Raw genomic sequence first — 12,561 nt, 5'->3', positions numbered from 1 at the left:
TAATAGTTAGATGTAGGCACTAACAATCTCATCAGGATTCTTTCTCTTTTTCTTTTCTCTGTTTGAAAAAGGAAAGCACTCGTTCTCAAATTGCATATCATTCTCCCCAAAAGGACTCCACGTGGCCTGTGGGTGACATGGCTACCCTGGTACAAATCATTGAGTTTACAGGGATTGGTTAATTTCTTCAAAAAGTCCATTCTGGAGATGGGGAATGTGGGATACCTTGATTGGCAGTTTCACCAGGATGTATGAAATAAGGCTTCTAATGAGCCCATTCATTTACTTATTCAAAGGAAGAAAGTGAAGAGGTTGAGTTGGATTTCATTCCTTCCTATGAATAGGATAAGTATTTCAGAGCTTCCATTCAGAACCAGGGGTCCATCTTTAATTATTTTCTTCTACTTCTGTCATGCAAAGCAAGATACTCCCCTGCCCTCCCCTGTGCTTATTACATCAAAGGTAGAAGCTTATTTATTATTGTTTGTTTACTCCTAGAGCCCACTCACTAAGGACAGAGGCTTCTTTTTTATTGGAGCAACAGACCTTATGTTCCCCAGTGAAAGAAATTTTAGTAACACAAAAATTAAGATAATTTGAGGCTAAGGGCTTGTTTCTTCTATTTTTTATCGCATTCTCTGACTGGAGGAAAAAGAATTGAGCTGTGTTCTTGTGCTTTGTTTTGTTTTGTTTTGTTTTAAATTTCTCAGGTGAATAAAACCATAAACAAATCACTGAGTAGTCTCACATTAAACAAATAAAAGCTACTTGTTACAAGACCCAGAAACTTCATGTAATGCCACATTCTCTGGCATTAGTCATAGTCAACATTTTTGAATAATAATTTCCCATCTTGGTCCTAGTGTCTAATTAATGCTAGGAACTTTAAAAATATTTACAAATTTGTAAAGAAGAATTAGTATTAGCCTCATTTTATAGGTAATGAAACTAAGGATTAGAATGTTTGAATTGTTTAAGCAGGGCCACAGAATTAATAAGGAGAGGGGCTGGGATTCATACCCAGATCTGTCTGGCTTCAAGCCCATCCACCCATCTCTCAGGACATTACATTGTTTACGCATGAGACACTGTGTTCTTTATCATTTGTTCAAAGATGTTTTTCAGTTGACTAGCACTTATTAAAACAGTTAAGTGAAGGCCCTATTAAATAAGGGATGCTCTTTTTTGTCTGTGAGACGGGGGAATACTGTTCATCCAAACATTCTGGATCATTAATAGTTAATTTGTTTCAGCATCCTGTATTTCTTACACCGTTCTTTTTCTTTTCTCTTACTCTTGTCAAATTAATAAGTGAACTAAAATGATCAGTGCATAAAATACCACAACAAAATCTATGAACACCTGAAGTTGAGCTTAAGTCCATCCTGATGCCTTCTACCAAGAGAAAGAGAGGCAATAATTAATTATCTTAGAGAGTAGTATACAACAGAATAACCTCTGGATCCTTGTTAAAAAATGAAGATGTTAAGGTCCCAGTCAATAAAGATTATACTTTTGTATATCTGAAAGGGGACTAGCCCAGGGAATTTAGAGAAAAATGGTTTTCCAGCAAGCAACATTTTAGAAAACCTTGGTCTACAAACTCAAAAATTAACTTGATTCTTGTTAGATGTGGTCCCATCTCCAATGTCCCATTGCTTGACTGAAGTTTGATAATTACAATCTGTAATTTCTAGGTCATATTGGAAAGGCCACAATGATAACAGACTAGATTAAGCACCAGGAGACCTGTGTTCTGAACCTCTCTTGGTTTTAGTTTTCCGTATTTATAAGAATTCCATGTGAGCATTTTGAACTAAGACACTATACAAATTCAGAGACTTTCATGAGGAACATCAGAGATGGTGGCTTCTAGAACTGTACAGCTGCCAAAGGGGCTCTGAACATAACTTTTATTCAACAATGACAAAAACATGAACCTTGCGACTTATTTCTCTCAAGGAATGATGGAATTCCCAAGCTTATATGCATTTCTTCTGAAAGAATTTTGACTGTAATTTGGATTGTTTCCCTACCTTTTTCCATTATTCAGAAACCTGACAACTTTAGTGTCGTGAGACATGTATCTGTAATATATACATAATACGGGGAAAAAAAACAATAAAGGACACACACCGATGAAGATAGTCTTACTGTCTTCTTGGTCATTCCTTAATAGAAAAGAAAAGTAATGGACTTACTCATAAGTAATTAGTAATAATACAAGTTTTCTTACATCTTTCAGAAAAGATCATTTGGAAGTACTGGTTTCATTGTAACTGCTTGCTATTTCTCTGAGTTTAATTCTATTTAACCTGATAGCCCAGAAATGTGTCTATTTTCAAACTTGCAAATGCAAGGCAGCTCACAAAAGAAGAAAAATGGCCAATGAACATATGAAGATATTTGATCTTATTAACCACCTATGAAATGCAAAAGAAAATGGTGTCTTAAAATTGTTTTAAGTTAAGCAAAATTATGACAATGTTGGCGAGAATTGGGAAAACGCTGATAAGAAATACAATGATGTGTATAATTTTTTCAAAAATATTCATGTAATTTAACTTAGCAGTTTCCTTTATAGATAGGTATTGCAAATGAAGATAAGCATTAACTTGTTCAAGTCTAATCTTCCAAAGGCTAACGTGCCACCAGTTAAGGAGTCTGTCATTATGGAAATCTCCATGGAAAGCAGCCTGTCTCAGAAGTTAATTAGTCCTGGGCGACCTCAAGGCTGGACCTCAGGCCCTTGATTATTCCAAAAGGGAGGAGTTTCCCCAATCACAAACACTGCTGTAGCAAATTCTGTCACATTAGTTGCTGCGTTACACAGCTGTCATATATGAAAGGCTGACATTCAACAGAAGAGGGCCTTCAGTAGTACTATAACTAGTAATTATCTCCCTCTAGATGACAATTTCCTCAAGGGCAGGGGAAAGAAGGGAAGCTGTTTACCTTGTAGTTTGTGGATCCTAGCAGATTGTTGGCAAATGATATTGGTGATGAGAATGAGGATAGTATTAGTTAATATCTATTGATTATTTACTACTGTCTGAAATTCCTCATTTATATGTGATGATAAACTCTGAGACTTCTTTGAAATAAATTGTAAGGGATATAAGAAGTCCATCGTTTCTTCTTATCCATCCCTTACTGATATCACATCCATAAAAGGCACTTTTAATAACATTTTGACTATGGAAATAAAGTTATTCTTAAAATCAACATTTATATTCCATAATTTCTCACTAAAGCTATAAATATTTCATACAAAACCTTATTTTTGAACTATAGTATTATAGTAGCAATACATTATTGTAGTAAGAATCAACAACACTGACTCTGAGTAATGTCATTTCATTTTAACATAATCACTGAAGGATTTTGGGTTCTACAATTACATTAAACATTTAAGTAAAAAAGAAATCTCAATTTCATTTTATTTGTCTAAAGACAATTAAACTACAAATGTTCTAATAAAAGATCCCACATTCTTTCATCTACTTCTGTCTAGTTTTTTTTTTTAAGCTTTTATTTAAATTCTAGTTAGTTAACATACAGTGTAATTTTAGTTTCAGAGGTACAATTTAGTGATCAAAACTTCCATGTGACACTGGGTGCTCATCACAAGCACAATTCTTAATTTCCATCACCTACTTAGCCCATCTCTCACCCACTTCCCCTCTGGTAACCATCAGTTTCTCCTCTATAGTCAAGAGTCTGTTTCTTGGTTTGCTTCTCTCTTTTTTCTTTCCCCTTTGCTTGTTTGTTTTGTTTCTTAAATTCCACTTTTAATTCTGAGACTTTTTCAAAGGCAAAAAGTGGCCTCCTCTGTTCTAATTGAACTCTTTTTTGTTTTCATTTAAATTCATTGTCATTTATTTTGGTCTCTTTTCAGTTAGCAAATAATTGGTTAACATCCTCTTAGCAATAAACTATTTCCTATATAAAGTTTACCATGAAGTTGAGCCCAAACATTACTTCTCCAAACCAGGCTATCTCAGTTCTTGATTGTTTATGACACAATTTATACTCCTTCATCTTTTTCTTCTGGTCTTCCTTTATCATTTCCATTACTTCCACACACTTCACAACATGCTTAATCCAGCATATAACTCTTACAAGGAATACAGGTCCCATTGTATATGAAACAGCCAGATAGAGAGTGTAGTTCCATAGTCACCTTGCACATCATTAAAAATAGCCCTTTACTGGGGCACCTGGGTGGCTCAGTAGGTTAGGCCTCTGCCTTCAGCTCAGGTCATGATCTCAGGGTCCTGGGATCAAGCCCTACATCGGGCTCTCTGCTCAGCCGGGAGCCTGCTTTCCCCTCTCTCTGCCTGCCTCTCCGCTTATTTGTGATCGCTCTCTGTCTCTGTCAAATAAATAAAATCTTTAAAAAAAAATAGCCCTTTACTATGTCACAATTTGAGTAATTGTTTTAGCACCCCTATCTCTCATTAGTAAAGGGAAGGTGAACTAAAATTAAGCTGGACACTGGGTCAAACGGCAAAAAGAATCTCTCCCTAATACATATAAAGCACATGAATTATCTTTTTGTTGTTGTTGTTGTTGTTGTTGTTAGAAGGACTATGTGGTTTTTTAAAATGAAAGTATGCTCTCAAGGTGGGAGAGTGGATAGGACCAGAAGTGACAACTACTCAATTACCTTTTTTGACTCATGATAATTTTAGTTGGGTTTGTGTTACTTACCCTTGAAGAATCCTAACAAATAATGATTATAAAAAGCTCTAGGAAGGAAGACTAAGAAAGTAGGCTGTTAAAAGAACGCATTAACTATCATAAAGGGTATGCTAATGGGATTAAAAGAAAAAAAGAATGTGATCTGAACTGTGATGTAACAATAAATAACAACAGTAACAAAGGTAGCTAGTATTTACCTAGTACCTATTTTATGTGCTGAATAATCTACAGTAATGAAGTCATGTGATCTTCACAAAGAAACTCATGAGATTCGTAATGTTATTTATGATTCCTTGTTTGCAGGAGGAAAAAGAAAGTGAGGAGTGATTAAGAAATTTTCCAAGAAATTCATATAATAAGAGCTAGAGCCAGGCTTCAATTCTCCTCTTCAATTTTTTTTTTCATTGATCTTCTAAGGTGGACACCTTAAATATTTTCATGTATTTTCTGCCTTAAAATAAAAGCAAAAACATACTTATTCTCTCATTCACTTATTTCTTTGTTAAATACTGGCTGAGTTCTTGCATGGTATAAGGCATAGTGTTAGGCACGGAGGACACATATAGAATCAGGACCTTCTTCATGATTACTGTAGTTACTTCTGCCAAAGGTCTTACTGTTTGGGAGAAATACATTTCCATGAGAAAAAAATGAAACTTATGGGAATTTATCTCATGAGGCATGTTGGCATACAGATTCAGGAAAAATTCTTTCCTTTCTTAATGTCTGTAAATAAGAGATTATGAAGTATTTAAGTATCTATAATAGGGTGTTGAATCATTAGGTAAAAAGAAGTTGGCTAGCAGATAAAACTTCTTCTAGGAAGGTTAGAGAAAACTGAAAACAGATGATGGGGTGGGAAAAGAAGTTAAAAAAGCAAGGGAAAATACTAGACCAATGTAATAGTTGTTGTTGTTGTTGTTGTTTTTAATGCAATAATGCAAGATGGCAAACAACTCCTAAATCCAAGTGGCAACCGTTAGTTATTTGCTTATGGGTCTGCTTGTCTGCTGAGGTAACTCTGCAGCGGTGAGTTGATATCAGACCTACTCTTTTTGTTCTTTTGGAGGGATCTGTGACTTCCAGGGACATCCCTTTCTCATGATGGATGACAGGGCCACATTTTCTCTCCAGGCTAGGAGAGGATCCTTCCTTTCTTCCTATCTTCTAGTGGTTACCAGCAATCCTTGGCATTCCTTAGCTTACAGCATTGTAACTCCAGTCTCTGCCTCCATTTTAGCATAGCCATCTTCCTTGGTGTCTTTGTGTCTAAATTTCTTCTTATAAGGACACCAATCATTGGATTAGGGCCCACTCTAACCCAGTATGACCTCATCTTCACTTGATTGCATTTCGAAACACAATCTTTCATTTTCTATTCACCAGGCTTAATAGTTACCCATGATATTCCTCTTGCCTGAAATATACTTCTCTTTCTCAGCCAGTCATATGCTATCTCATACATCTGCATCCTCCATGACATCCTAAATGTATTGTGGATGGGTTTGAAGACTTGCTCACTTCCATATTTTTCTATACTACTTGGCATTTGGTAGGTTGTCAAAACAGCTTGTTGAATTTATTTTAAGTGAGAAAAACATGTTCAGTGATTTATCTGGTTTAAGATCAGATATGCTGAATCCCAATTACAAGAAGTTTGCCCTCCGTCATAATGTGCAGGAAACCATGCCTTTCCCTAGGAAAACAGATTAAAGGGAGATGACATTGAAACAAAGAGCTCCTATTTAGAATTCTAATAAATGATGCTATTAGGTATGATTTTCTGAAGATACCTCTAATTGGAGTCATGCCTTATTCAGAAGTGATTAAAGGTATCATTTAGGCAAAAAATCAGTCTCCTCTTTTTGATTACATCTGTAATTATAATGCATTAACGGAACAACTGTAAATACAGAAGCCTCATGTGCTTTTGACATCAAAATACAATGGTGAAAGCAGTAAAATGACTGAGATGGTATGTCAGACAAAGTCATGGTAATTACCTCAAAGTGTCCATACTATCAATCCAGTGTCATAATGTGCTGTAGGAAGAATGTCTTATATGGTTTATTGATGCTTTGGCGGGTGATTCAGTCCTTCTCCTTTCAATTCTGAATCAGTTTCCAAAATTTCCATCGTGTACCAAGGTATGCCTGAGCTATGCTTAGAAACTCCTGGTGTTAGGAGTTTGAAATAATCCAGAAATCATCTCTTCTACCTTTCCCTCTTTCACTTTGTAGGAGGTGAAACTGAGACTCACAAATGAGTTGGCACAAGGACCCAGGATTCCTTCACTGACTGGGCCACACCACTCACTTTACTTCTGACATGAGCTAACACTCCACTCACATGCCTCCCAATGTGAATCAAATTCATTTTAATAAGCACTTTTTCCTTAGTGATATTCAAAATGTAAGTGACAAAAACCCAAATCAAACTAGCATCGGCCTATCTAACTGTAGAGAGTACAGGCCCATGTGTTTCCACATGATCCAATGATGCCATCTGGACATGGTCTCACTTTTCCCTTATCTTGTCTCTGCTTTCAGTTATATTGGCTCAGTTTCCAGGCAGACTCTCTCTTTGTCCTGGCAGGTGGGCTGCCAGATGTGCTACATGTATGCCCCTCCCCCTTCTCAATTCCAGCTGAAATAAAGAGATATCCTATGTACCACACACCTGTGTCATAGGGTTGCATGCCATCGATTAGACGGACTTGGCCACTTATTTATCTTCCAAAAATCACTGTGGCCAAGTTAGATAGAATAAAATAACTGATCATTCTTGGGTCATGTGTCCACACTGGAGTCCACAGGGGAATGAGCCCTAATAAATCATGGGGACTGTGAATGGGAGAAGGTAGCTCTTAAAGTAGAGTCAGAGAAATGAAAGGAATCTGAAGGAGGGTGGCATTTTATCTCCAACATCTTCAGCATTGTGAGCTTATGATGATAATGGGAAAAAAAAAGACCAAATTTCTGTCAATTCTATTATTATTTCAAACTCTTTAGGCAATGTATCTCCTTATTGCTTACACCCAGGAAGAATTGCCGTCATGGCTAACCCCCCGTAATTTTTGGTATGTCACTATCTCTAATAACACAGGGAAAGGAAAACATAAGAAGTTTCCATTATAAATGTAGATCAAGAAAATGAAGATGACTATTTAATAATACTAATAGTATCTGAGTGCATACAGTACTTGATACCTTATAGAATGTTTTCACATTGATATTAGAAGACTTTTTCTTCTGTGTCAGAGAGGAGGAAACTGAGCTTTTAGAGAATTGAAATGGAGTTCCTAAAGTCACATAGCAAATTAAGGGCTGTTTATCCAGTTTCTCTGTCTAAGCTGTGGGCTTTTCTATTTATACCCTAGATCAAACATCACAGTCTCATTTTCATTGTCAGCCTTTTGCTTCTAATAGGTGTCAGGGTCATGCATGGGAAGAGAAAATCATGAGTTAAAAATAAATATGATACATGGAAAGATGAGGCTTGGGGTAAAAAAAATATCAGGATGAAAAGTTCCCATAATGAAGAAATCTCTATTTTCAGAGAGAAATTAGGGGCATCTCTATTCTCCTAAATGCAAAAATATTTTCCCATTAAGCCCTGCTCATTCCCAAGCATTATTATTATTATTCACTATAAAAATCAAGAGCCTTTTTTTTTGTTCTGTCAAGACATTTTTTAGACATGCTGATGATTTATAGATAAAACAAAATTTTTAGCCAGAACCCTAATGTGGGAATTCAGAACATTTTCAGGGACACTGACATTGTCAAGCCAAACCATGACCCTGAGAATTTTTCAGCAGTATTAAAAAATTTTAGTGGTTATGACAATACCTAGGTTTCTTATGGAAAATCTGGGGTCACTAGGTTCTATTCCCAAACTTAACTAAATTAGGATCTTTGGTTATGACCAAGGCAATATTCTTTCAATAAACACCCCAATACTGGGCTTCATGTCTGGAAGAGTACTTGGTTGTTAAAATAATTCGTTTTTTCCTTTAATAAATATAAAATAGGTACTCTGGATACTTTCCTACATTAGAATATATCAGTGAAAAATAAAAGACAGTACCCATACCCTTAAGGATATACATTCTAGCCATAGAGACAGATGGAAAAGATCATAATAGGTAATTCAGCTATATGATATCATGGATGGAGAAAAAGTAGAGCAAGGGATAGGCTTAGGAATACCTAACCTGAGTGGGTATAGTTAGGGAGTAGAGGACAAGTCCCTACTAAAATAAATAAATTGGTAAGGATAGAACTCACTGAAAGACTGGAAGGGGCTGAGGGAATTCATAAAGTGTATTCTGCGGGGGGAGGATGGTTCTAGGCAGAGTGAGCAGAGTAAAAGCGCTGCATGGTAGAGCAAGGAGGTCAATGTGTTTGGAGCTCAGAGAATCAGGGGAAGAGTAAGATTCAGCCTCAATTGGGCACGTGCAGAGAACCAGGCTGTGTATGAATTTTCAGGACATTTTTAAAAAGTTGACTTTTACTCTGATTGAATTGAGGAGGCATGCAGCATTTTGAGTGGAGGAATTCCATGATCCTTTCAAAAGAATCACTCTGGGTGTTGTGTTGAAAACAGTCTGTAGATTGGGAAGGGCTGTAGCAAGAAGACAGGCTGGGAGGCTGTTGAAACAGGCCAGGCTAAAGACTGTGGTAGCTCAGATAAGGGTGGTAACAGGTAGAGAGAGTGAGCAGTGACCAGCTTCTGGATATATTTTGAAGTTGTAGCCACCATGATGTTCTGATAAATTGTATGTAAGGTGAGAGAAGAAGAGGAACAAAAAAACCACTACAGGTATCTAGGCTAGAGTAGCTGAAGTTGCCAGCAATTTTGGGAGAAAAGGCAGTTTTGACTACTTTGGGTTTGAGAGGTCCTGTAGACATCCAAAATATAATACCAAGCAAGTGCCTGAGGTTTAAGAAAGAAGTATAGAATGAGGATATAGATATGAGGCAGTTCAACAGGAAGAAGTTGGGGTCTAATGAGAAACCAGCAAATGACTTCAAGAAGGGGCAGTCACTGAAGTAAAAGCAAAACCCAGAGAGTGCCAAGAAGGTTGGTTCCATGAGAAAAATGTCCATTATGAAATAGTTTATGCTGTCACCTAACACTACACCTAACCATATTCAGGATTACTCTTGGTTTTGCAGAAAGTGTGGATTTTATTCAGCTATTTAACAAATAGCTACTAAGCATATGCCATGTGCCAGGCAGTCTGCTGGGAATTAATCATCAATCTCTGGAGTCAGGAAAGCTCTCTCAGATGAAGTGATGTCTACATTTTTACGTGGAAAAGATGAATAGAAATTAATGAGGGAGAGATTTTGGGGATGTGGGAAAATGTTTCAGGAAGAAGAAACACTATGTTTCTGGAGGCTACTAGTATCTCTGTGAAATTGAAAGTAATTCAGCCTGGTGGGATCCTAGGAGTCAAGTGTGGATGGAAGAAGCAAGGTCTAGAAATAAGCACGAGACCACAAAGACCTCGAGAACCAGGATAAATTGGGGCTTTTCCTAAGGATAGAGTAGAAACTTTGAAGGTTTTTAAAAAGGGAAACAACATGATTAATTTGCATTTTGACATTACCTTATCTGCTTTATAGCATGTGGGCTGGTGTGATGGCTTATTTTATGTGTCAAGTTGGCCAGACCATTATGCCTAGATACATGGTCAAATACTATTTTGGGTATTTCTGTGAGGATTTTCAGATGAGATTGACATTTAAATCAGTGGCCTTTCCAGACTGTGTGTGGGCCTTGTCCAATCAGGTCAAGGCCTGAGTAGAACAAAAGATTGACCGTTCCTGAGCAAGAAGAAATTCTGCCAGCAGATGGCCTTTGGACTTGAACCACAGTTTTGTATCTTATCTGGTCTCTAGCCTGAGAGCCTTTGGACTTGAACTGTAACATCAGCCCTTCCCTGGGAGTCCAGATTGCTTGGTCCACACTGCAGATTTTGGACATGCTAGACTCCATAATTTCATGAGCAAATTCCTTAAAATAAATCCTTCTTTCTATATATAAACATGCATCCTGTTGGCTCTGTTTCTCTGGGGGAACCCTGACTAATACAGTTGGGGAGGGGAAATTGAAAACAGCCCCCACCCCCCAGGCTCTGCATATACTGTGTGAGCTTGGGAGGCTCCCTGGACATTTATTTGCTTTTCCCAGCCCACTCCAAACCAAGGATTCTAAAGAGGCTGTCCCAAGTTCTTCAAGACTGCTCTTGGAACAAGAACCAGAGCCAGGAGCCAGTGTCCTTATTATCTGCCAAAGCTGAAATGGGAAAAGCTCATTTCAAACTGGCAAGATCACCCCCGTAATTTAATTTTAAATGAAACTTCTAAAACGTTTAAAAGTTTTTATTTATTAATCATTTTGTACTTTGCATGCATCAGTAGTTTTGTCTTATGCATACAGAGATACTCTCTAAATGTTCAAATGAATTCCTGGCAAGTAGAATGAGAAATAAGAATGAATAAATAAGGATTTGGCGAGCCACTTTGAAAGGTTGCCAACTCAAATGGTTCTTCAATCCCTCCAAGGGTGTTTTGAAGCAAGTAAAGAAAACTAGGTGAAGAAAAAAATCTTTCCACTTTTTTTTCATCTTTCTCTCTCTCTCTCTCTTTATTTTTTTTATTTTATTTATTTATTTATTTATTTTTAGACAGGCTTGGTCCATTCAGAATGAGAAATGGAAGCTCTAACCAGGGCCACTTCTCTGTTGATGTTCCAAGACCCCTGATGGTTCCCTGCCACAAATCTCTCATACCACTTTAAGGAGCATTTCTTTGCCTGCACATCCAGAAAGTCTCTTGATCTCTTAGGAAGCTTCAGGCTCCTCACCAGTTTTCCTCATGTTCAGTTGACCAGATAACCAAGAGGTGTGCTTTCTCTCTCTGTATTGTCCTAGCTATGAAGAAATGTTCAGCCATTACTTTGGGGACTTAAAAAAATAACAACATCTTCCATGTTGAGAAGTATGGCTTTTACAATTCAAAATTGTTCTAAATGATGACAGAAAAAAGATAAACCTATTTAAAGAGAAAGCAAGAAAGTGGATTTTCAGAACCCTTTGGAAGATGTGTTAAAGTAACTCATTTGATTTCTTTAAACAACTTTCTTCTCTCACCCAAATAAATTAAGGAAAACATCAAAATATCTAGCACTTGACAATTCTCAGCTTCAAAAAATAACATTGAAAAAAGTGTAAAACTATAAACATAAAATAGAAGTTTAGGAGTAAACACTCCTCCCCTTCTTTTTCCCTGAAGATTTTGGCCTTGTTTCTAACTTCACTCTTAAAAATACTGTACCTCCAACAGCTAATTGAAGCTATGCAGTGTATTTTGTAGCAGGAAAACAAAGGGATTAAATGCATGGGATCTGGAGTTAGCTAGCTCTTGATGCAATGGCGATTGTGGCCATGTTATATTTGTCCTCAGTAACATAAGTATGGCAATGGTTTCTACCTCATGCTGTTGTTTTGAGAATTAAATTCATATTACATACCAGACGGGGGTGGTGTCAAGTGCTGAAAACATTTTTAAAAGACTTTCCTTCCCTGGATATTATACAGAACTGATAAATTATTGAACACTTAAAAAAAAAAATTCCTGGGGAGGAGTCAAGATGGCGGAGAAGTAGCAGGCTGAGACGACATCGGGTAGCAGGAGATCAGCTAGATAGCTTATCTAAACACTGTGAACACCTACAAATCCAACAGGAAATCGAAGAGAAGAAGAGCAACAATTCTAGAAACAGAAACTATCGATCACTGTCTGAAAGGTAGGACCTGCGGAGAAGTGAATCCAAAGCGACAGGAAG

The sequence above is a fragment of the Martes martes genome, assembly GCF_963455335.1.
Source record: "Martes martes genome assembly, chromosome: 5".
NCBI lineage: Eukaryota > Metazoa > Chordata > Mammalia > Carnivora > Mustelidae > Martes > Martes martes.
The sequence above is the reverse complement of the archived record's forward strand: the minus strand, read 5'-3'. Positions refer to the sequence as shown.